Source organism: Chlamydotis macqueenii, chromosome 16 (genome assembly GCF_036417535.1).
Source record: "Chlamydotis macqueenii isolate bChlMac1 chromosome 16, bChlMac1.mat, whole genome shotgun sequence".
Taxonomy (NCBI): Eukaryota; Metazoa; Chordata; class Aves; order Otidiformes; family Otididae; genus Chlamydotis; species Chlamydotis macqueenii.
This window is the reverse complement of record NC_141571.1, coordinates 316326-341019: the sequence shown is the minus strand read 5'-3', so window position 1 is coordinate 341019 and position 24694 is coordinate 316326. Positions and strand designations below refer to the sequence as shown.

The following is a 24694-nucleotide window of genomic DNA, read 5'->3' as shown; positions in this document are numbered from 1 at the left end:
GGATGCAAAATTGATAGGTACTATGTCAGTTCAACTAAAAATAAACCTGAACTGCTTCTGAAAAGGTGCAATTCTTCCCACCACCACATCTACCATGCAGTGCTGACCCTCATGCAGCTTCACGAAGGGCTGATGTTCAGGTTACCACTGACAGGCTGGCTGGGGAAGCTGATCTGGGTGAAAGCTGCTTTTTTGTGTAGCACAGGTCCATTTGCAGCCAGATCAGCTCACCTGGCCCAAGCTATCATCACCATGACCGTTAGCACTGGCCCAGCTGGCAGCAGAGCATACCACCTTTGCCCATGGCACTGACTCCTGCTGCACTCCCACCATTGCCAGAGCAGCTGGGTGCTGCCAAGAGTGTGTTTGCAAGCGGATGCCCCTTGGAAAGCCCTGTGTCCAGAAAATGTTGCTGCTCGGGTTTTTTTGGTCAAAACTACATCAGTTCTCCTATTTGATTTGAGGTGCAACACAAACAGCCATACCAGCACCACATGCCATGGCTCAGGGTGGGAATCACAGAGCCAGCCCAATTATTGCCACGCAGGTGCAATGTCAAACCAGAGGCACAGGAACAAAGCAGCAAGTCACTGCTGTTATCAACTGCAAAGAGGTGCCATCCATAACAAGAGCATCAAAGGGGAAAACAAGGGCAGCAGCAGAGCCCAGCAGTGCTCCGAAGAGAGTGAGAGGCGTGCCCATGGAGACAGCAGCAAAGAAGTGCAGGCAGGACAAGGAACTGGCAAAGAGGGGCTGAGGGGACCTCAGAGGAACACAAGAGGAGCAGTGACCTCTGAGAGCACCATGACTCTTCAGGAGGAGGACAGGCAGTCAACAGGAAAAGGGGCACAGGGGACTGAAAAGGGGACTTCGACCCTGGCACACACTGGGTCGAGGAGGCTGCCATCAGTGCTGGGAGACAGGGGGCTTCACCCAAAGGTAGGGAGCATGGCACACTGCCCTTGGGAGGGGAAGGGCAGGGGAGGAGGAGAGGGTGTTGGAAGGGCTGGAAGAGGAAAGTAGAGGTGCTGGGGACCCCTCGCAAAAGCAACACATGTGACAAGCTTGGGAGAGAGACAGGAGGTAGCAATGGAGTATTTGCTTGGCAAGGCAAAAAAAAATCCTGCCGGACTCAGCTGAGTGACCAAGACGCAGTTGAGTGATCAACCTTTTTAATGTTCAAGAGCACGCTGGTTTTGATCTGGTTCGCCAACAACTAGATTAGCAAAGCTCTGAAACCGCTCTACCAGGGCCGTTGCTCCTCAGGAGAGGAGAGGTCAGCTATTTTCAGTTAAGTGCAACCTATTGAAAATAACAAATTCTTCTCATGGCACTTGGCCACGACTGAGTGTATGTTGCTAACTATAGTCTTCCATTTTAACAAGCTTACATTTATCTTCGCATGCAAGGACCTGTAAATGGATGACTTGGGTTGGTGACCTCTTTGCTCCCCTTAAAACTGAGGGGCTGAGGATGACTCAGGTGGTGTTCAACCAGGGCTTGGTACAATCACATTCATACGTAAAGAAAGAAAAGGAAAAGCAAGGAGCACATTCCTGGAGCAGGGCCAGCCCCAGGCTGCCACACAAGCCTCAAACATAAGATCAGGAACTCTGGAAAGACGTGATAAACCCAGGATTGCAGAGAGATAAGGCCATAACTTGGACATAGAGAAAAAATAATTCCAACTACCCTTCATGAGGTTAAAGAAGTTGTTTCCTGGGAATGGTTTGAATAACGCTTTTCCCTTCCTCTCAGCTCCAAGCGCTGAGTGACGGCAGCAGCCTTGGAGCACGCACCCCCTCCCGCTGGCACAGCAGTGCCCGGTCACGGCCACACCGGCGGGATCAGTGATTTCAGTTTGTCTCATCTCTTGCCTCAATGCACCCATGCACAGGACCTCCCTGCAGGCTCAGTTTGCAAACCCAGACTGAAACCCCACTGCAAGCTGAGCGTGGAGACACACAGACCATTGGCATCGCAGAACTAACCCAGTCACCAGAGCCTGCAACACAAGGAAATTTCAAAAAAATTCCCCACTTGCTTTGAAAACCAAACCCATGTTCCCAGTGTGCCTCCTCCAAAATTGTCAGAGAGACTTCAGAAGTTTCTTCTGTGTCCTGATGTTGTGGTTTTGTTAGCGAGGGGGGGGCCTAAGGTGGCAGCTTCTGTAGGAAACTGCTAGAAGTCGCTCCCCTTTGTTTAGTGGACTCGGCCGGGCCTAGGGCGGATATGCTGCTGGCCAAGGCCGAGCTGATTGGTAGCAGAATGTCCCGTGATAACGCCTCTGCGATAACGTATTTAAGAAGGGGAAAACAGAAAAAAAAAAAGAAAGAAAAGAAGATGTGAAGAAGCTGAGCGGGGGCAGAGGCGCAGAGGGGGAGGCGCAGGCCTCATGGGCCTTGCAGGCCTCACCCTCTGGCCTCTCACCAGGCAGCCGACTGGGCCCGACTCAGCCCGGCCCGGCTGCAAGAAGTGGAGAGGAGATGAGATGGATGATGTGAAGAGATCCTGAGAGGCATCTGCCAGCCTGTTGTGAAGAACTTTTCTTGTGAGAGGAATGGCTGCAGATGCCAAGGTCAGTTCAGAAGGAGGGGGAGCAGTAATGTGGCTCCTGGCCAAGATTCCCCTGCAGCCTGTGGTGACGACCATGGTGGAGCAGGTTGTCCCCCTGCAGCCCGGGGGAGGTCCACGGAGGAGCAGAGATCCACTTGGAGCCCATGAAGGAGGGTGGATGCCTGAAGGAGGCTGTGGCCCATGGAGGGCCCGCTGGGACAGCTGTTCTGGAGAGACTGCACTCCGTGGAAGAGATGACCCACGCCAGAGCAGTTTCACGAAGGACTCTGGTGTATGGGTGGGACCCCACAACAGAGCAGGGGAGGAATGTGAGGAGTTCTTCCCCCAACCATGAAGCAGCGGCATAAAACAACACGTGATGAACTGACCGCAACCCCCATTCCCTCTTCCCCCCTGTGCCGCTCAGGAGGGGAAGGTAGTAGAGATAACGTTAAGCTTGGGAAGAGGGAGGGGTGGGGGGAGGTTATCTTGTTCTCTGTCTCATTCTCCTGCTGTTTGTAGAAATAAATGAATAGTTTTCCCCAAGTCGAGTCTGTTTTGCCCGTAACGGTAACTTTACGGATTTTCTCCCTCTCCTTATCTCCAACCTCGAGCCGTTTTTCTTATATCATCTCCTTCTATTCTCTCGGAGGGCGGCGGGGGGGGGGAGTGAGAGAGAGACTGCATAGTCTGGTCCCGATCAGGGCTGAACTACAACAAATATACAAATACTTTCCACACCTCGTAGCTTGTAAACAGGCCACAGCTCCAGCTGCTCACCCCGAGCAGCCTGAACTCCACCTGATGGCAAAGGCACTTGCCTCGGGCGTGCTGATTTTTTGGAGGGGTGGCAGGGCCATGAGGGGAGCTCAGTCCCTAAGCAGCAAGGTGCTGTGCAGGGGGATGGTGCATCAAGCACGCAAAAAGCAGAAGGAAGCATAGGGCTTTTTGTACACAATCGCATCTCACGTGAGCAGATGGGTTCACTCCCACCTGAAGGTGCAGCCCTTGCAGGCCAGCAGCTTGGTTTTTTACAAAGCGTTGTACAGGCAGAACCAGGTAAGAGGCCAAACTGCTGCACTCTGTTGTGCCAGCCTCAGGGACAGAGGTGATGGATATTTGCAAACTTTGCTCCTTCAAAAACAGCTTGTGTCCCTCCTGGCTGCCACTCCTGCTTGGCAAAACCTGGGAATTAAAAGCAAAAATAATATTTTTTCAAAAAAGAATATTTCAGCCTGAAAGAGCATCCTGGTAGCACCTCCTGATTAGATCTTCTCACAAAGACTACAAATGTTAGTGTAAGGTCCAGGAAATAATAAAATTGTTTTAACTAAAGAGATGGGAGCAGGACTAGAAGTGGAAGGGACGAGGTAACAGAAGAGAAGATTAATTTACAGGAAGAGCTGAGAAACCCCCAGAAGTCAAACAGCCACTGCTCCAAAGGAGAGCTGGTTCTCTTGTCACCATCACCCAAGTGACACCACAGCCTGGGTCATCCAAAGATAAGAATAGTAGAGAGACGTTTTCTCAGTTGGAGCTGTCAGCTTGAGATCAGCACGGCATGATGGCCCAGCCCTCCACATGAAGCCTTCTCTCCGCTCATTACCTGGGCATTCTGCTCAGCAGCAACTCAAGCAGCCATTCACCCTGCCAAGGGCCAGAGAGCCCCAGTGAAAGGCATGGCAACTGCTGCCTCGAGGAGCTTCACATCAGGCTGCGAGCAAACTCCTCCGCCTGGCTACAGGGAGAGCTCCTATGACTTGATCTCCCATTTCACTTCCATGTTCCATAATTTTTGGACTCCTGTGCTCCGAGTCAAGATCTCACCTCCTTCCCCAACTTCCCTTCTTCAGGATGAGCCCTGCAGAGAGCCAGAGCAGTACCAAGACCTTCTTGGCCAAACATGACTCATACCAAGTGGGATTTTTAAAGAGTAATGCCCTCAAAGGGAGCCTGCAGCATGCTCAAAGGTGGCTTCAAGGCAAAGAAAAGCAACTGGGAAATTAAGCTTTTCCTCCAGGAAACAGGACTCTGAACACAGGCAGTGTATTTAGTATCATAGAAAGATGGCTGCACTCCGAGGACAGGGGACCCTCCTGAACAGCAGGATACTGAAGAACTTGAGGGGCCATAGGCTAACGTGACCTTTATGAGTGTTGATGCTTCCCTTCACATCATCTCCACATGTTGCATGGACAAGGTGTTGCTACCACGCCCCAAGCAGGGTAGCCACCTTGCTGTGTCTTTGCACGATGAGCTGCAGTTCTTTCCCTACGGCTCCCAGTCAGGGCTGCTGAAGCCTCTGCAAAGCCCCAGGAGGTGGTGGGGCTCCAGGACTGCGCAGATCCTGTCATCAGAGGTCATCTGAGGATGTGTCAATGCCGAGACTAAGTGCCTATCAAGTGGTCTTCCTTGAGGATGAGAAATGAAGAGTTTGTCCATCAGAGACACACAGAGATTGAAGCACAACTCTCAGAGACTGGTCACACTGTGACACCAGCTGGAGGCAGGGACGTGTGTGTGGGGTCCAGGGCGCCTCACTGCAGCAAGCGTCTGAGATCACGGGGACAGGCACGTGAAGTGACCTGTCCTACACAGACAGGGAGCTCAGAGCCTCCTTCGTTTGCTGCTAATGGAGCGTAGGACAAGGGGCCCATGAGAGGGAGCTGGAGAAGCCTTATGGAGAACAAAGCCATGTTTACAACTCCAAGCGCTCCAAAGGGAGGCCCCAGCAGCAGACCACAGAAAACCAGTTAAGGAATGGGGAGCGGATACGATCCCAGAGGCACTGAAGCTGCTGGCATCGCTGCTCCTCTGCGGTTCCAGGCTCCTAGCTAGCCCAAGAGCAGACCAGGCTGTGCTCAAGCACCCCAACATCAGCACAGCTTTTTTTTCTAAGAGGACTGTGCTTATTCCTTCACTCTCTGCACAACGGTCAAAGCCACCCCAGCACACTGGGTGGCTTGTCAGACAGACTCCTCTTAGAGAAACTCTGCTCAGTGCAGACACTGAGCACTAGAGTGCAACCCCCAGTTGCTCCCGAGTCACTCATATTTGCACATCAAAGCCAGGACAAGGCTGTAAAACTCATCTGTACCCTGGAGCTGCAGAGGGCCTCTAAGAAGGTCTCTAGCACCAACTCCTTGCCGCAATGCTCCACCAGCTGACTCAGTCAATTTCAGCTTTATCCACTGCCTCCTCTCAGCCAAGTCCAGGAAAGGTGCAATTTAGATCTTAGGAAGAAGGAAGAAAAAAAAAAAGAAAAAGTACCCAAAACACCCACGCCACCACCCCCCATCTGAACTTCTTTTGGATACACATACATCCTTCTAACAAAAATTATAGAGAAACTAAAATAAATACAATGTCAGACTGTTCCTAAAACTCTCCTGCTTCCGAAAATAAGCATTATACAAACAAACCAACCTCTGCTTTGCAAGAGACAGACCAGACTGTGAAAATATAGAACAAATGGCTGCAATTGCTCAAAGCTTGAGCACGTATGCTCAGCTCCCGCCCTCTGAAAGTGGAGCCCAGCCCAGCAACACATTACAGTGAGGAGAACAGAGCACAGCACCAGCACCATGACTTGGGTGGCTTAGAGGTAGGAGAGAGTCTAGAAAAGGTCCTATCAGGCAAAGAGTCTCATTACTTTGGTGGTTTTAATTAAAAAAAAAAACAAACAAACCCCAAACAAACAAAACCAAATCAAGCAAAAGTCACAAGCCGACTGCTACATGGTATTTTCAACGACAGAGACATCAGACGAGACACTCTGTGTCCTTTTGGTTGCTCAGACTCTGCGGCTTCTTGCTTCTTCCCTAGTCATTCCCAAGCTTTCCCCCAGCCCCCAAGCCAGCACTGCTGGCTCCCATCTCGCTGCTCTGGGTCTCTTGATTCACTCTGGCGCCTGAGCAGAAGTGATGGCAACAGTGCAGCTCATCCCACGGCAGCTGGTCAGGGCAGCACCAAAATTAACAGCAGATTCCTCCAAGATCCTGTCTCAGAGAGAAAGAAGTAAGAAACAAAGACTTCTAGGACACAGCTGAGATTTCCTGGGGTCTCCACAAAAGAATCTGGGGAGCAGAGAGAAATCGTCCCCAGGAGAGGACAGACACCACGCTGAGTCGCACGATGAAGATAACTTAAAATAAAGCCCAGAACAGCCCCAAAGGCGCAAGGTCCTACAGCCTGCCATGAGCACTTGGGTGGGACGGATGCACTCTCAGAGCACTGTATTTCAGCAGGCAGAAGGGAGGGGAGCACAGAAACTCCCACCACACCAACCTCCAACCGCTCTCTATCACCCACCCTGCACTGAGCACCACCCACCAGGACTTGTGCAGCTGCACTGGCAGCACCAGGCTCGTACTGATCCGGACCCCGAAACCACCCCCAGGCAAGCTGTGGCGTCACACAGAGAGCACCCCACAGGGAGGGGACAACAGAGGGATTGAAGTGCTGCTCATCCCCACCCCATCCTTCATCTCTCCTCCACAGGACAAGGGTTCTGCGACATCGAAGAGCAAGGGGCAGGAAATGTCTCCATTTTCGTGGCTGTGGGATGGAGCGTAAAGCATCTGCTGGATGGGGACTAACAGAGTTCAGGTGCCAGAGACATGGGCACAGTCACCAGGGACTGCACAGACCAGCACTAAAGGAAATTGCACCTGAGGGGAGGAGAAGTATAATCCACTCCCAGTAAAAAAATTGTGACGATGCAGGTTGGGCACAACTCTGCCCGTGCCTGCACAGCCGGGGTGAGTGCAGGCTCCTGCCGCTGCTCCTTGTTGGAGGTGCAGAGCAGGGCTGGTGGCTGTGTCCGGGGAAAGGACCTGCTGCTACCTGGAAGACCAAGGGCCTCTCATTTCTCTACATCCCCGAGTCAGCAGCGAGGGTGAGCACGTTGGTCTGCACCGTAGCTGGAGACCAGCTGTGGCAGCTGCAGCCTGGGCAGAAGGTGAAAGATGTAAGATGGCAAAAAGCATTTGGCGTCAAAAAGGTTACAGGCGCTTCTCTCTGCTCTTTGTAACTGTCCCCAAGCTGGCCAGGGATGTGGATCTGGCTGGACAGCCTCTTATCTGTCCCAGCTGCCCCAGGGGTCTATTCAACTGGGAACAAAATTCCTCATAGAGCTTGAGCCCCAGGTCATAACAGAGCAGTAAGTGAGTTTCCTTGGGCTACAAGGACGTGCCGGACAACCCAGCCGGCCCTCGAGCTGCTGCCATGGCCAGAGATTTTGTTTTGCAAGTCAGAGCACAGCCCAAACCCCTAAACAATCTCTCTAAAGCTCAGCTTTGCCCCGGATGCAGTGGCACCTCCTAAGCTCAGTGAAGGCTTCAGCAGAGTCGTTTTTCCTTTTAAGGACTGAGCATTGGAGAAAGAGTTTCAGGGAAACGGGAAAAATAAAAAAAATAATAATAATAATAAAAAAAAAGCACTGGCAGTTTTCATACCCTCTCTCTCCTTCCAAAACACACGGCATGAATCCATAGCCCCATCCAAAACCCAGCTGCTAGAGGGGCAGCAGCTGCAGAGGCTCAGTGCCAGCTGTGGAGTCTCTGCCCAGGGGCACAGGGTACCCTGGAGGGGAGCTAAGGCCTGGTGCAGCTCGGTCCAGTCTTCCTGCCTGCACAGCTGCCGGCTGCGTGAATTCCAGGACACATGGCCAGGTCCGTCACCACTGGGACTCGGAGCAATACCAGCAGTGTCGTACTCTGATAGTGATGGCATCCCACCTCAAGGCACTCATAACCAGGCTTTCTCCCCAGTAAACAGGAGTTACATGGGAAAACCTCAATTTTAGCAATATCCTAGAGAGGAGGTACTTCACAGCTGCTTAGGTGAAGGCTTCACAGGACAACTTGTGAGTTCAGCAACAACTGACCAGCATGGCCAGGACATATCCTGCCCTCCCTCCATCCCCTGGTGCTGCCCCACCAAGGCTGCTGCCCTGGGGCTGAGCTCAGGATGCCCAGCACCCTCCCATCGCCCCGAGATGTGATGCCCCTGGTTTCAGGAGGCTTTGTACAGGCACCTACGCTGTGAGCACAGCTTGATGGCCATCACTGCGGCCATCCCACCTGTACACTGCCCCACCAAAGGGCGCAGGGGGTACTCGTGTGAGGCCACAGCCAGCTGCACCAGCTGGATCCTTTCAGGCCTGCAAACCTCCACAGTGAGGCACCCAAGGTCACACATCTGCTTTCTCCTTAAGTCTTCTTAAGTCTGACACCAAGCTAAGACAGATGCTTCTAGCTGGAGCAGAGCTGGGCTTTTTATCCACCTCCAGGGGCGTGTGCTGGCACTGAGTCACAGAGGATCTGCCCAAGATGAGACTCAAAGTACCTAAGAGCCTCCCAGCCTGAATTTAACTCTAAAATTAGGCCTGGCCTGTTCCCATTTTTATCAGAGGGGTGGACACAGGGCAAGAGGAAGCGATGGAGCTGGAACACGCACGAGTCTCCTGCCTTCCCGGTTAAGCCCCAGCACCAGGAGGCTACCCACTGATTGAAACCCTGGTCAGTGAGCAGAGGGCTGAACGTGGCTTGCTCCTGCTTCCACAGACCTCTAAATCCTCCACATCTCTCACCAGCCACCCAACAGAAAGTAAATCAAACCTAAGCATTTCCCAACCCTGACAAAGCTGCGCCTGGGGCCAAGAGCATCCTGCTGATGTGGCTGCAGGATCGAGGTGGAGAAGATGCACCCGCCAAAAGGATGACAGGCAAAAGCCCAGAGCCCTGGAGAAGCAGCACACACCAAGTGCTCTCCCTACGCCAAAGCAAGTAATATCACACAGATGATACTCCTGCTATTTCAAGGACAAGGCAGCACCCGCTGCCCTCTCTGCCATTCTAGGAATTACTGACAAAGGTCCTGATTTATCTAGCTTGCTGCCCAGCTGCTTCAGGACTGAGAAGCTTCACAGCTTCCTTAATCACTGGTACTGATTTCAGGGATTCCTCTCAGCACTGCCACAGAGCCCTTGCAGCTGCTGCCCCGGCCAGTCGATGCCAAGGAGAGCAGCCTGGGAACAGGAGGCTCTGCAGTCAGAAGCTGTTCTGGAAAAGCTGCCCCACCACATAACCCAGCAACTGCTCCACCGCCCTGACAGCAGCCCACATCACTCACACTGCGCGAGGAACGCAACCCTGCGGCCGACTGATGTCCATCGTTTCTGTGCACAAATAGATCATCCTGGGCTTAGCAAAACCACGCGAGGCGTTGCATGGCCACAAACATGCTGCAGTACTACAGGGTGTATAGCTTCCCCACACAGAAGAGGGGAAAGAGGAACAAATTTTGTATCATCTTTGAAGGGAGGAGAGAGCCTATAGCAGCCATGACAGAGCAAAGCAAACAGCCCAGTGCCAGAGGCTCATTTACACCAGGCACAGTGATGTTGCTCCGCAAACAAACAAGGAGAAAACATTTACAGAGCTTTCTGAATGATGTTGGTGAGTGAAGACCGGAAGGACAGAGACAGGCAAGAAACCTACAAAACCAGAAAAGGGAAACCCATGAGCTGGTACCTCGGGACTGAGCAAGAGCATGCAGTTTCAGGGACTGAAAGGACCTCTTGAGACACCCACCTCAGGTCTAAAATAACTCCACCACACCATAGAACACCCACTATGACTTCAGCTTTTCTAAAGGAGGTGCAGGAGCCGGCCAAGGTTGTAATTACGGGGTGGAGCACCTGCAAGGCCAGGCCGAACACAAACAGCCGACGGCAGAACATAAGGCTTTCAAGCACCAGTCCACAAAGCTACACATCCGAAGCAGCAACATTTCTAACTGCGTGGCATTACCAAAATAATGGTCCTCTGTCTCTCCTCATTTAAAGGGCTGTCAGTCATTTATGAGCTGAAACACAGAGTCCCTTGAAAATGCATGCACAACACAGATGCAGTTTGCAAGGGACCGGGTTATTTCTCAGCTAGCAGAGCCCACAAGACACTGGTGGCTAAAAGTATAAAACAAAGATAACAGTGTTTCATCACAACTTTTTTGGGCCATTTCATTCTTCGGCAAATCTCTCCAGCTGCAGCTGTCCCTGCCGACCCTGTAGAAAAAAAATGAAGCAGGAACAAATGCTGAGAACCTCTTGAAAGTATTATCTGTCCAAGTTTGTTAAGCGTGACTCAAGTTAACCGCTACAATGCCGGGATCGCAGAGGAATTTGGCAGCAAGTGAAAGGCAACAGGAAACAGAGTCCTCAAACTAACAGCTCTCCCCTGAGCCCCCATCAGGAAACTCATTTCGACGGGACTCCCTGCAGAGGAGCTGTTTCAGAGTTGTCATCTTCCCCAGCCCAAAGGACACTAAGTTTCCTCTGGCAAGGGAAGAGAGGCAGTAAATAAATAGCTGAAAACCTCATCCAGAGTTCATAAACCCTTCATAAAACAATAAGCAAAAACCTCTCTTTTCCATGAGAAATTAATTTCTTATGTTTGTTCTGCCTACAGGATTCGCTGAATGACAAGTGCTTTGGACATGACAGAGTAAGGATGCTGCAAAGCCAACAAACTGGATCGCACAGCATCAGTCCCTGCCCGCGGCCCCAGAGCTTCCCCCTCCCGCACGCTTGCCCCACAGAGCGGCTCATGGTTCCCTGCTCCACACACGGCTCAGTCTCTGAAAAGCTCACCTATCAACAACTGAATTAGCAGTCTGGGATGAAAAACAAGGCATATGTTTGATTTTTTCCATTGTTTTTAATTCTAATGTAATAAACCACGAAAAAACAACCTCGTCTGAAAGGAAAGGCAGGTTTGAGTGTTGCCCTGAACTGACATTCTTTTCCCCATTGTCTCCAAAACATTATAGTGTGGGTAGGAATCACATCCCGTGGGCTGTATTTCAACCTCTGCTTTGTGTGCTACACACTTGCAACTGTAATATGAGCAGTGACTATAGTAACACCTTCAAACTCCAAATAAACAAAAATACTAGTTATGTATAGTTCTGCTGCTTTGTCATTAACAAGATCTGGCTTGATTTAATGAGGAACAAAGACTGAGTCGCTCAACCTTGCCTTAAAACACAGTCACAGCCTTTTTAAAACTGAACATCTCTGCAATCTCACATGTTGGAACAAAGTGCCACTAGTTAAAGCCCAAAATCTGCCTCTACTATCACCATATCATAGAAACAAAGGTGGGATTAACTTTCCTGAAAGTCAGCAAGAAGCTACTTATCGGTGAATATCTGTGTCAGTCACCAAAGGCTCTTGAAAAGGGTCTCAGTTGTTTCTTGGAGATGTCCAGGAGAAAAGCCAGCTGGGCTGTGTGAGCCGGTACCATCCCAGCCAAGCCACACCACACGTGCTGCCTCCCCACGGAGCGGCAGCTGTTGGTAGCACCTCGGGTGGTACCACCTTCAATGGACTCTCCCAAGGAACAGGCACAGCAGCAATCAGAAGGAAGGATGTAGTCGCTCCCTGTGGAGACACAACTGAATTTTTTCTTGCTCTGGATCAACCTTTTGCAGGGCATACGCTCACTTCTTCAGCTTTTCCAGGGAGGTTGACAGGATAAAAGATACCGTGTTTCATGAATTCTTTTTCCCTCTCCTATGCTGGTAGGCTGTCAAGCCAGCAGGTCGGAGAGATGTGGGGAAGGGTGATGCCAAAGGCTGTGACATTGGAAGAAACCGCAAGACTTGAGAGCGCCAGAAAATAAGGAAAACCAGAGTGCTCACAGAGTATCTTCCTTTTAACTCTGAAGATCACACCAGGAAAGGGGGCAGGGAGGCTTTTCCAGTTAATAGTTACACTTCTGCAGAAGAAAAGTAAACTCCTTGTGGGAGAGAAGATTGGCCTGGCAAAGCAACTCATTCCTCTAGAGGGATGAAACTGGATGAGCGCACAGTTGTGACTTGTGTAAAAACCAGAGCTGGGGACAGACTGGTGACTCTGGTCCTCACTCATTGCAGGGCATCACAGACGCTCAGGGTGGAGAGGAACGGCTGGCACAAGCAACAGCCCAAGTCTCACCTTCTCCACAGCTCCTCAGCAGTGCCAAAAGACTTGACACGCTTCCAGCTCAAAGGAGACTTATACAGGTGTGCTAATGCAGCTGGGAGAAGGTGGATATTCACTTGGCGATTTTAAATATACTAAATTCAACTACTGCCATGAACAGTTGAACTGCAAATTTGAATACATAGGGTTTATCTTGATTAAATGACCGGGAGATAAGTAAAGAAATTGTGCAGACCAGAGCCTGGCCCAGATCATGCTTAATTGGCAGCAGGTTCTCTCCTTGACCAATTCAGTCTGAAATAAACACTTAAGCTTCTGTGCATAGCTGGCAGAGTAAATACATGTCATCTGTTTGTCCTGGTTTAAGGGGAGGAAGGAATGAAAAAATTCAGACTGGGCTTTCTTATAAATAGCACAAGACAGACAGCTCAGCTCAGGAGGCGGCTGCAGAGCTGGCAGTGCTAGACAGGATCTCCAGAACAAAAAAAAAAAAAAAAAAAAATTCAGGAAATTCCCAGTGTCACATCTCCCCACAATTGATTTAAAACGAGCTTATCCCTCACACTTGGTACATGAGGAAGAAGAAACTTCCTGGCTACGAGGGGGAGAAACACAGTTATTAATAGCACCACAATGAGCAAGTATCAGAAGTTATGTTATAGTCTTGGAAGATCTTGGCTGGATCTTGAAAATATCTGTTGCCGTGGCAGTAATTGCTATACATGGTAACAGCAAACAGTGGAGTGAGAACAATTTACTTTTTGATTTGGTGCCCAGAACAAGTCCTTTTTGTTTTCTCTCACCAAAAACCCAAGCGTTTATTAGCTTGTGTACAGTCCAAAACTGAGCTTTTCACTTTCAGCAGTGGCAAGGAAGGCAGCAAAAAAGTGGCAAATTCAGAAAGATGTCAAAGCGGGCAGTACTCTCGCTGTTCTTTCACAGCATAGCGAATGGACTGGGGCAAAGATCTGGACCACATTCAACCTCCCTTTATATTTCATGTCCAGCTAGACAGTCCTCATCTGCCTCCAGTACACAGTATTTGCCACCGATTAAAAAAAAAAAAAAAAAAGCAAAAAAAAAAAAAGCAACACTTACTCTACTTGTAGCAGTTACAAACAAGGACCTTTTTGAGATGGGATGACCCAACACTTAATAAACGTGACAGTAGATCACTGTGGCATCGTGACTTTTTCACTCTGTCCTCTGCTCCCATCTTCCCTTCCTGCAGCACTGCCAAAACCCAGTTGATACTTTTGCAGAAACACCTGTTACCCACAACCTCACTCCTGAATTTCAGTGCCCAGGACTTCTTACCTTTTTTGCTCAGAGCCCATCACTGCACACGTGGACTGCAGCACGCTCTTCCCCAGTTGTTGCTTTCATCCTCTTTTCTAGGTCACGTACAAATGCTGTGAGCAGCAGAGATCTCAGCCGGACTCCTCGAGGGACTTCCCTCCACTGTGAAGTCTGACAGTCTACTCCTCCTTTTAACCATTTATTCACTCATGCACCCCATGATGCATGGATACCCCATCAGAAGGTTCCACTAGACCACTCCACTGGACCACCCCTGCCATGCACTCACAAACACCTTCCAAGTACCGATGGAGTCATGTGGCTCAATTTCAGTCTACAAAAGCCATGCTGGCTCTTCTGCAACACATCATATCTGTTTAAGTTCCTACTTAATGTTGGTTTCTGGAAACTTTCAAGAATGCACGATATATATCTTGGGTGAAACCAACTGCCCCTCCATCCTGTCTTCAGGCAGGACAACAGGAGAGGTTTGTTAGGCAAAGCACACCAACCTGGTCATACCCTCTCTCAGAATCCATGCCTGTATGGATGCTTAAGACACATCCCAGGCTGTTCTTACCAGTATCTGTTTCAGACTGGCTACCCATAAGTTCACCCAAATGCTTTTTGAACTTGCTGATGCCTTTTGCAACCACAAGCCCCCAGGACAATTAATTCAGAAGTTCATCACACATTGTATAAAATAAAAGTACTTCCTTCTACCTGCTTTAACTCAATCTCCTACAGGTTTCCTCAAGTGCCCCTGGTTCTAGTGCCACAAGACTCAGTAGATAAAATTCAACTTAATCAGTGCCTTTATAATCTTGTATACCTTGCTCATATGTTATGCCAGTATTCTATTCCAAACTAGAGTCACAACTTTTTTTCCCTCTGTCCTCATAAGGCAGCTGCTCTGTCCCTCATTCATTTTAATTATCTTCTCTGCAGCTCCTCCAACACCACTGTCCTTCCCAAGATGCAGAAACCAGAACTGCACGTAGCCCCCAAGATATCCACCAAGGTATTACAGATGGTCAAAATGATGCCCTCTGCCTTCTTATTATCTCTCTTGCTGATGGTGACCAATTTTTTTTTTTTTTTTTACTAACATTGCACATTGTTCTGATGACTTCACAGAACTGCCAGCAACTTCAAGCACCTTCCTGGGCTGTAACCACCAATTACAGGTTCAGCAGCATATAGGTCCAGTATAGATAATTTTCCCCTATGAGTATCCCACATTTTCCTACACTGAGGTTTATCTACCACTTAGTTGTCCACTTGCTCAGCTCCGTGAGGTCCTTCTGGGTTTCCCCACCTTCAGCATGGTATCCAGCCACGTGAAGGAACTGAGGATCCTCTGCAAGCCTGGGAATTTCACTGCACCCCTCCATGCCTGAGGTCACCCATAGGATGAAAAACAGTCCCAGCACCAGTCACGGGGCCTCACTGCTGGCTCTTGCCCATCTGAAAAATGACCATTAAACCCTGCCCTTTGCGTCCCATGCTTTCACCGGCTCTCAGTCCATAACAAGATCTTTCCTCCACGCACACAGTGACCTAGTTTCTTAAAAGCCTTTGGTGGATAACCTTGGCAAAGGATGTCTGGAAACCAGATACATGACATCTGTCGGTCCTGCTACCCATGTGCTCACCAAGCTCCAGCAGGTCCCTGAGGCAGGGCTTGCCTTTACGTTAGCCCTCTTAACTCTTTTCCAAGAAGCTGAGCTTGGCCACACCTTCAGTGATCTTGCTCTTCATTGCAGAGGCCCTGGCAGAGGTCAGACCCACCAGTCTGTGGTCCACAGGATCCCCTCTACAGCCCTTCCCCAGCAGTGCCCCTGGCACAGATACTAAGCCACCTGATGTGTACCTCCCCGATTGCCCCAAGATCCTCCTCTTTTAAAAAATGCCATCGCATTTGCCCCCATCAATTTCTTTAATACCAAGGGCACTTAAGCAACAGGATACACACAAAAGTATCTCAGCAATTTCAGATTTAAGCACACTTGAGTAAACACTATCTGTTTCTTACAGTTTATCAGTTCTTCTGTTTGCTCTAAAGCTGTATCTACTGACATTCAACATGAGACAACTTCTCAGACAGCTCTTTTGTAGCCGGCTTGTAGTCTGCAAAGCAATAAAGCTCCTCCACAGGAGTCAAGACAGCTGAAAAATGGTTGAGATTTTTCTGTGGTGGCTTTATTTTCCATGCCTCTCACACCTTGCTCTCTTCTGGTGCCTGTTTCCACAAGGTTTCTGATGCATTTGAAAATTAATCATATTTGCCAAATTCATGCATCGAAAGTGTTATTCTGGCCTGCTTTATTTTGATTTTACATGTAATCTGCTGAAACAAATGCTTTTCTCTGTTTTCTTGTACAGATGCAACTTCCTCTTTTTGACCAACATCCTTCTCACTCCACTAGCCTTTCCCCTGCACATTTCCTTTTGTTTTGTGTCTTTCATTAAAAGAAAAGAAAAAAGAGAGAAGTGGAGGCATCCATTCCTTGTGAGCTGCCAATGTCATCACCAAATAACTTCCATACCACCTCTGGTCCTATCACCTACTCTAACGGAGGGACAGAGCTGTACAAGGCAGACACGAATCAGGTCTCTTACACAACTGCAATGACAGATAGCCCCCTTTTAGCAGGCTCAGGAATAAACACCAGTTCTACAGCAGTCTCATTAATTTTATTAATGCTGCCAGTCACAAAGAGCCCATGATAACCACAGGCTCGAAGTTTTCATTACTTCCTAGGTACATACCTACTGAGTTTTCACAGGTTTCACATATTCCGTTTCCTGGGAGATGCCCAGAGATGCGTTTCCAGCTGGAAACATGTTTCATGACCAAAAGCACCTCTAGAGACACCCACCAGATGAGAGGCAGAGGGGTCAGAGCTTCTCCTTCCTGGGGCGACACAGGACCACATCAAAGTGCAGCGAAGATCCCCAGAGAGCAGTGCCCTGCGCAGCATCTCCCTCTCAGGGAGGGGCCACAGCCTGGACCTTCTCCCTTGATATCAGCACTGCTGAGCATGCAGAGCTGCAGTCAAGGCTTGCACAGCTCCTGCCAAGGTCCTGCCAGAGACAAGAGGCAGGGCCCAATCGCTAACAAACAGCAAAACAGGTTTAGTCAGTAACAAGTTTAAATTTAGAAAAATAAAAAATTCGCTGATCAATTTTTGCCTGAAGCAGAAGAAAAACGAGGATTTGTATCTCCCAACTGTTCATTACTCTTCTTGATGTCTTCTGTCACATCTTCGCAGGTGTGAAATTGAAAGAGATGAAGCCCGATACTCTTCTGCATCTTGAGCAGCACGGAAGGCTCGGCCACAGCAGAGCTGCACCCTGGAAAGGCGCTGACTGAGCTTCCCCCCACCAGCACCCAATTTTCACAGACAGTCGCACTGACATTGCTCTTTGTCCACAGAATCACATACCTCCAGTCCTAATGGAAGGTTGCACATCCACAGGGCAGAGCAGTTCAAGCTCTAGTATAGACGTATCTCACCATTAAAGCTGTTCATGACCACGGATGCTATTTGCCTTTCTCAGGGGAAACAGCTGCACCCTTAGGAGGGTTTACAGCTACAGCCCAATAGGCAAAGGAGCACAACTTCCTACCACAAGTAACAGCCCCAAAAATGGTAATTTCAGAGGAATACTCTTCATTTGAAGCCACTCAAATCCTCTCTGTAGTCTACAGAAACTCTGGGTTTAACCCAAGTCCAGCTGGGACACAGAGGGCAAGAGAGCAGCACTGCAGGAAGCCCCATGAGAAATTTCTCTCCGACCATCCCCACACATTCACTTGAAGAAACAGCTACTGCTGCAAACAGTAGAAGTTCGAGCATGGTAACAGGAATGAAATACAGGTCCTCCCCTGCCCGTGCCAAGTGTGCTGTTCCAGGAGGCCGAACTCCACTTTGGGCAGGCATTGCATATGCTGCGAGGACTGAGGTAACGGAGCCACTGTGGCTAGCTGCAAGGGCTATTCTATTTCAGCCAGAAGGACAAGATGTACGTGGTATCAGGAGACACTCTCAAATAGGAAACTGTGCCCTTCCCCAAAGAGACTCCAGACGCGCCCCAAGCACAGCTCACTGCCTGCGCCACCCAGGCCAAGCAGGAAGGAGCGCATCAACCACTGGTAGTCACTCATTTTTACATTTTGAGCTGAACTCTGGGCTGTTTCACTGAGCTATTCAGTGACCACCATGCTGTCCACCCTTTTCCACTTGCAGTTGTTGCTTCATGCTCCCGACAGTAGGGCGGACTGAGAAAGTAGCCCCAGATGACGTTTTCCTCCAGCCCTGCAGCAAGCATGCCTTGCACCAAAACACAATGGGTTACCAAAAAACTTCTCCCCCACGCACAGACAGCTCTCACAGGCAAGAGCCCAAGGGCAGCATCAATCCAAGCACAAAGCTGCCCTCCAAACCCAAACACTAGTTGCTTCACACCCATTTTACTGTGCTGACTAAATGCAACTCAGCCGTATCCCAGTCAGACCATCTGTGGTACAATGATGGTATAAATGGCTAAGAAGATGTTCCTCCATATTACATCGTGCTTAGCCTTTGTCCTTAGGCACACATTAAGTGCTTCTCATGCCGGCCGCACTCCAGGCTCTGCACCTCAGCTCACAGTCCTTTCACCATCTCTCTTTGCTTTACTTCATGTTGGTTCATCACAAAGAACTGGTAAAACACGTGAAGCTTCTCCTCTCACCATAGTTTAGAGAGATGCTTGGAAGGTCTAATTGAAAAAAAAATCCCAAGCCTAATTACTGCAGCTAGGGAGCAAAGGAGAGCTAGACAGCATGGCTCATACACAGCTGCATAGTTGTAGCTGTCAAAGAACTACAATAAACACGAGGAGTAAACAGTTGTTGGACCAGAAGAGGACCAAACATGGCATTTACTGTTCTACAACAAACTGAGCATGCTGAAACTAACAACTGGACCTTGCATTACTCTTTAAATGCATGTAGGGGAGACTTGGAGCCTTGATTACAGCGTGGGACCACTCACAGCTTACCTCATGTCTGGAAACAACCCTGCATTTCCTATTTCCCACACAGCACCAAAAGCACATGGCGGGGACAAGCCCAGAGTAGACAGGGCTGCATAAGAGAGCACGACTCCATGAGCAGATTAGCAGGTGGTGAGGAGCAGGGCGTGGAGCAGCTGGGGTGGCCAGGACGAGTTGGCTGGAGCAGGTTGGGGTCCCGACAATAAAACCGAACCTGTCACCCCAAGAACCCGGCAGCCAGTGCAGAGGCACCGAAAACTGCAGCCAACATCCACCGCCTGGTCTGGCCACAGCCTCCAGAGGGGCACCTTTCCAGGCAACAGTACACAGCACTGCTCACCATCACATTCCCTCCATCTATATTTAATTATTCAGCTGTAAAGTCTCCTATGAAAACTTTTTCTCCGACTTCACTTTGTTACTGAAAACATTTTACGCCAATTCATCCTTCTCCTAAACTGAGCCCTGACTGCTGCTACACATGAAAACCCAGGCGCAAGACACTGCACTGCCTCAGAGTCGAAGGAAAACAAGACAGCTGAACTCCATGTGGTCAAAGGGGATTTGCTGAGTTTGGTCCCAACGCACCAGGCAGCACTGTACAGGGCTTTTCTTGCTATCACTGGCAATGGAGACAGTAAGCCTCTGTCATTCTTCTGGAAAATAAATAAATAAATAAATAAACACAAGCAAAACCAAGCAGAAAAAAAAACCAGATCTACAGAACAAAGAAGTTATCCCTGCTACAGTGCACCTGGCCCTGGGCCACCAGTTCGTGACATCCAAGACAACACAAAATCCCACTATACTGAGTCTTTTCTGCCTCTGTAACAGGTTTGCAGACAGAAAGCAGCAACCTTGTTTGCTCAGGTAGGAAACAGCCCCATCTGCCAAAGCCAAGTGCCTTATGGCAGCGTCCCACACCTGCCAAGTTACACACACAAACCAGCCCAGTGCAGGCTTGTTTTTTTCCCCTCCTCCTCCGCTTGGCTTGTTTGTTTTTGGTAGATCATAAACCCTGTGGCTAAGAAAAAAGTCGGTTTTGAGGGGCCCAAGACTGCTCTGCTCCAGGCTGAAACAGGAATGCGCAGCAAGGCCAGGGAGCACAGGGTGCTCGCCGACATCTTCATTTTGTCCCACATCAGAGCAGTCTCCATTGAGGAAGGCAAAGTGCAGTGAGAGCTTGGCTCAAGGAGCTGGGCACAAGCAGAATACAAGACGGCTAAGGAAGTACATCCTCTACGTAGAGCCAGCCTCCTATCTGCCTCTGACAAAGATGGCAATGAATAATTTTATTCAGATCTCTCCAGTTCAGTTCCCCAGCACTGTGGAGCAAATGCCCTCAGTGGCATTTCATGCAAGACCTTACATCCAAAAAGACAAAAGAGCCTGGGGAAAAAAAAAAAAAAACAAAAAAAACCCCACAAAAACCCACAAAACAAAAACAAAAACCATCTCAGCATCTCCAGTTCTTTGCTCTTCAGCTTGTTTTTTTCAGGGGGAATTTTCTGAAGTTGATATTGTCCAACTCGAGTCCCTTCCTTTCACCTGAAGCACGTAAGTGTGGGACGCCAGACACACCTCAACTCCTCGAGCTGCTACACAAGCCATTACCAATGCTCCCCTCGGGGACCATGGAGTCCTTTCCATCTCCCATGCTTCGCTGCAAACAAGCAATCTGGATCTTCAGCATCTTCATTACAAGCTTCCCAAACCTAGCAGCTGACAACACACAAAGAAAAAAACCTTGGGAGAGTAGCTGGAGGATGGTGGACACCAGCTACACTGGAATTTGCTGGACGATATTCAACAATTCCTTACATCAGTAACCTCAAACACCTGGAACAGTAATTAGGATGAGAGAATATATCCCAAATAATGGTATTTTTTCCCATTCTCCCACGAGACAAAGATGAAGTGCAAAAAAAATTTCTCTTGACCTACAGTGTCTTGTTCCAGATGTACGAGCCAGATGGACCTCACGTCTGCTGCTTTAGTTAATACTTTCCTGCCACTCCAAAAACTCACTGCTTTAAGAACTTGCTCACAGCAAAAGACTACTCTTCCCCATGAAGAGTATAAAAAAATCAGACAGACTTCTTGCTTCAGTAGACACTTGTGACTGAGCCACCAAAAAGCGCAATAAATTGATTCATTTAAGCCATCTTTCCTACAGGGGAACTGCCTTTCTGTGCACCTTGACAAAGGCAGGAATTAACATCAAATGTTTAAGTAATGGCAGCAGAGCTCAGAGATGCTCTATGAATTCAGCTAAAATCAAATCCCAGTGCCTGCTCTGGAATTTATATTTATTACAAATAAGAGGCACTTCATTATCTGTTCAAATCTGCCCAGGGGGCTTTTTAAAAAAACACGAGCATATACATGTCACAACAAGGCACAAATAATTGTGCTCCACCTGGGAAGTACTGATGGAGCCTAAATGGAGCACTTCAAATTCTGACATATTTATTTGCTGAAAGCTTGCAAGCACCTCCTCCTACTTGCATCATCCACTGAGAAAGCCTGAGGGTAGCACGACAGGAATGGAAACATTGGGAAAGGAGACCACAGGGAAGGCCGAAACGCTGCTTCTTTCCTTTGAACTTCTGATTAGTTTCCATCAGAAAACTCTGGTGCATCTGAAGGTGTTTCCCAAGGACCAGGCTTTATCTGCTGGACAGAGTCAACACTGCAACCGAAGGCACGGCTCCACCTCAGAAGCTAGCTCCCTGAGATGCTGAGCCTGCTGATGGGAGCGGCTTAAAAACGATACAGCAGTGATGGTGGACAAGATGACTACCTCGTCCTCCACAGCTTATCACCCCTCTTCCACCTTTGCCAGCAGAGCTACTGGAGCAAAAACACATGCCTGGTTTCACTTAAAGCCAGTTGGTCTTTCACCCTTAAGCCATTTCATCCCAAGGAAACTGCCCTGGTAAGCTCACCAATAGCTCCAGCAGCACATTCAGAGGACCAGAGATCACACCAGGAGCGTGTGGCAGAGGTTGGGCAGCCAATAACCTCTCCCACCTGCACTTATCTCCACTGATGTCAGACAGCAAGCAGAGTCCTTCACCACCCCAGCTCATTTACTGTGAAGTGAATTACCACAACACTTATCCAGGAATAGGGGCATCCAGCAGATGAGAGCGGGACAACCTGCCAGCAGCAGAAGCTTGTCCTGCGATCAGAGCTAGCTAGAGACTAGATGTTTATTCACTGCCTTATTTAAGCTAATTAAGAGGGTAAACCAGAACAGGGCACATAGACCCAGTTCAGAGGATGTGGAGGGCTCTGCGCTGGATAACAGTTCAGATGCCTTGCCAAAACCAGAAGACCCCTTTGCTACAAAGCCATGTCTGAGTTCAGACACAAGGAGGCTGTCAGCAGCTCCAGGGCAGGCTGATGAAATGTGGGCGTTTTCACTCATTCCTAAATCAAAGCTTCTGAAAAAACACAGAAACTACTATTCAGGCAAAGATTCAAGTCTTAATTAAACCAAATGAACTATATGCAACAAACTCATACTCAAGATACTGAGAGTCAATAACAAAATTAAGAGTCCTCATCATAATCAGAATATAAAGCATATGAATCCTTTATATTTTGTGTTAATCAAATTGAAGTGGCCAGCAGATTTCCCACCGAACAAATGCACTTGGTACCATCACCAGTCCTTCTACCCACCCAGCTAACAGCAATTTTAGCCGGCGTCAGAAGTACTGGGGATCGCTGAAGATCTCCCTCGGCTCATGTCCCAAGGCTTTTTAATTCAAACAGTCAAAAATATGCTGCTACAATGGCAAGCGCAAACTTAAAAGCTTTATTCTCCATAGGTAAAATGGCAACCAATAGGCATTCTTACTAATGCATTTACCTATCAAGAAATATAGATATTACACATCCTTTCATGGCTTTGAAAAAAGGGTTCATGAATATGAAAATTTATTGAACTGCATTGCCTGCCCTCATGGGCAGGCAGAAAAACCAGAATCCTACAGCAGTTTATGCTTCATTATCTTTAATCACAGAAGTGATTCCAGTAAAGCTGATTTGGATATCACAGTCCTTCCCACAGTCCCTCAACGATGCTAATAGTTCTCTCTCCATGTCTCTGGGGGGGAAACAACAACAAACAAAAAAAACCCTGTTCCCCGGTTTACAAAACTATCTGGTTGCCAGCAGGCATTTGCCCCAATCCTATGAAGCCAACCCCAAAAGAACAGCAGGACTGATTAAAAAAAATATCTCAAAGCTCAGACACAAATACACGAAATCTGCAAGATTTTCTTGCTCATTAAGCAGTTCACTACAGGACTGTCAGTCACTCCTCCTTTCATCTTTGCACCACAGTACATTTATGCGACCTCTAGAAAACTGTAATCAGTTGAATGGGAGGCATTTGCCTTTTGTGTCCCTAAAGCAGGGCAGCACTCAGTGAACCAGACTCTGCATGTCTTGCTGGCACATTAAAAGTGCAAGTCTCTCACAAGTTTTCCAGTAATGGCTAAAAGCAGCCATTTGCATCATAAGGACGACCATAAAATTCTCTTGGTTACAAAATGCACCAGGCCAGTATACTTAGATCCTGCTGTAGCTTAGGTGCTCCCAGCTAAGGCCAAGACATCTGTTTCAGCTGAGCAAACCTGTTGTGAATACAGAAGGAATATGTGAACTATCCATCCAAAAACCTGACTTCAAAATCTGCATTCCTATAATCCATTATGATCTCAGCATCACTCCAAATAGCCTCCATGCAGCCGACAGGAAAGAGCTGTCTCATCAACCCAGCAAACACCACACTCAAAAAGCACCAGAGAGATAGTCACTGGGGATACACTGGAAGAATTATGCTGAAATCCAGAGCAAGAAGCCCTGTACTCCTCTGCACTGGCTAGTGAAACGATAGCCCCAGATCTACACGGCTTTGACAGTTTGTCCCCTGAAGTGAGCAACCTGCAACGTCAATCCCCAAGCGCCGAGTGCCCTTGGCTGTTACAAGCAGGGAGGCAGAAGCAGCCGCTATGAATTGCTGCTGGCAGATCAAGAACATGTTACTGTGCTGATCGTTCTGCTCTGATGAATTCTGGTATTCTACATCCACTCCCAAGGACATTTACTACCCCTTCCCAAGACGCTCCTTCTTACAGACTACTCAAATCACATTCTGCTGGAGAAGACGCAGAAGAGACAGAAGAAAAAAAAAAAAAGACAACTTCAAACACAAGAGAAAAAAATTATTCCAAGCACCTTGCACCGTCACCGAGGTACCGGGCACAACGTCAACGTAGCCCTCCCTCCTCTCCCCCAGACAAAGAGAATGTGAGAAGCCAGTTGAAATCCGGTGCCCCTGGGGAGAGCCATACTCGCAGGAATGTTAAATCGTTCCAAGCTTTTCATCTAGGACGGAAAAAAAAAATGCTGGCAAGGCAGCGCAACAGCAACTGGCATCAGGCACGGGGAGGACAGTGCTTCTGTCAGGCTCCACACCTTCCTCCCAGCAGAGCCAAACTTAATTCAACCACTTCTGGCGAGCAAGCCGAGGCGCAGAGCAGCCAGGAGGAATTCTCCCTGAACGGAGCTATTCAGAGGAGCCGTAAAATCCACCCGCGTTTGTCGGAAGCAGGATGCAGCCTGGGAAACTGGCCTGGCTACCTGGCCCTCCATTTTCGCTGCCAACAGGTGATCCTGGCTCCCCACCCGCTTCCAGCCGCGAAGTGAACCCTCTCCTCGTCCCCGCTCTCCAGGGAGCAAAGGGCAGCTGCCATTCCTGTGCTTCTCCGGGAAAACGTCGTCGTTTTGTAA

The 24694-nt window shown here is 48.9% G+C and overlaps 1 protein-coding gene and 1 long non-coding RNA gene across 2 annotated transcripts in view; both read right to left on the bottom strand.

Annotated features, from left to right (window-relative positions):
• The window catches only part of LOC104487573 (rho GTPase-activating protein 39), a 55078-nt gene that overhangs the window by 29731 nt on the left and 653 nt on the right, over nucleotides 1-24694 (bottom strand). The window lies entirely within an intron of this gene.
• On the bottom strand, nucleotides 6200-24644 carry LOC147598673 (uncharacterized). The gene is made up of 2 exons (XR_015260303.1): nucleotides 24545-24644; nucleotides 6200-6554 (listed from the first exon to the last, which is right to left on the bottom strand). It is a non-coding gene; the product is annotated as an uncharacterized LOC147598673 (long non-coding RNA).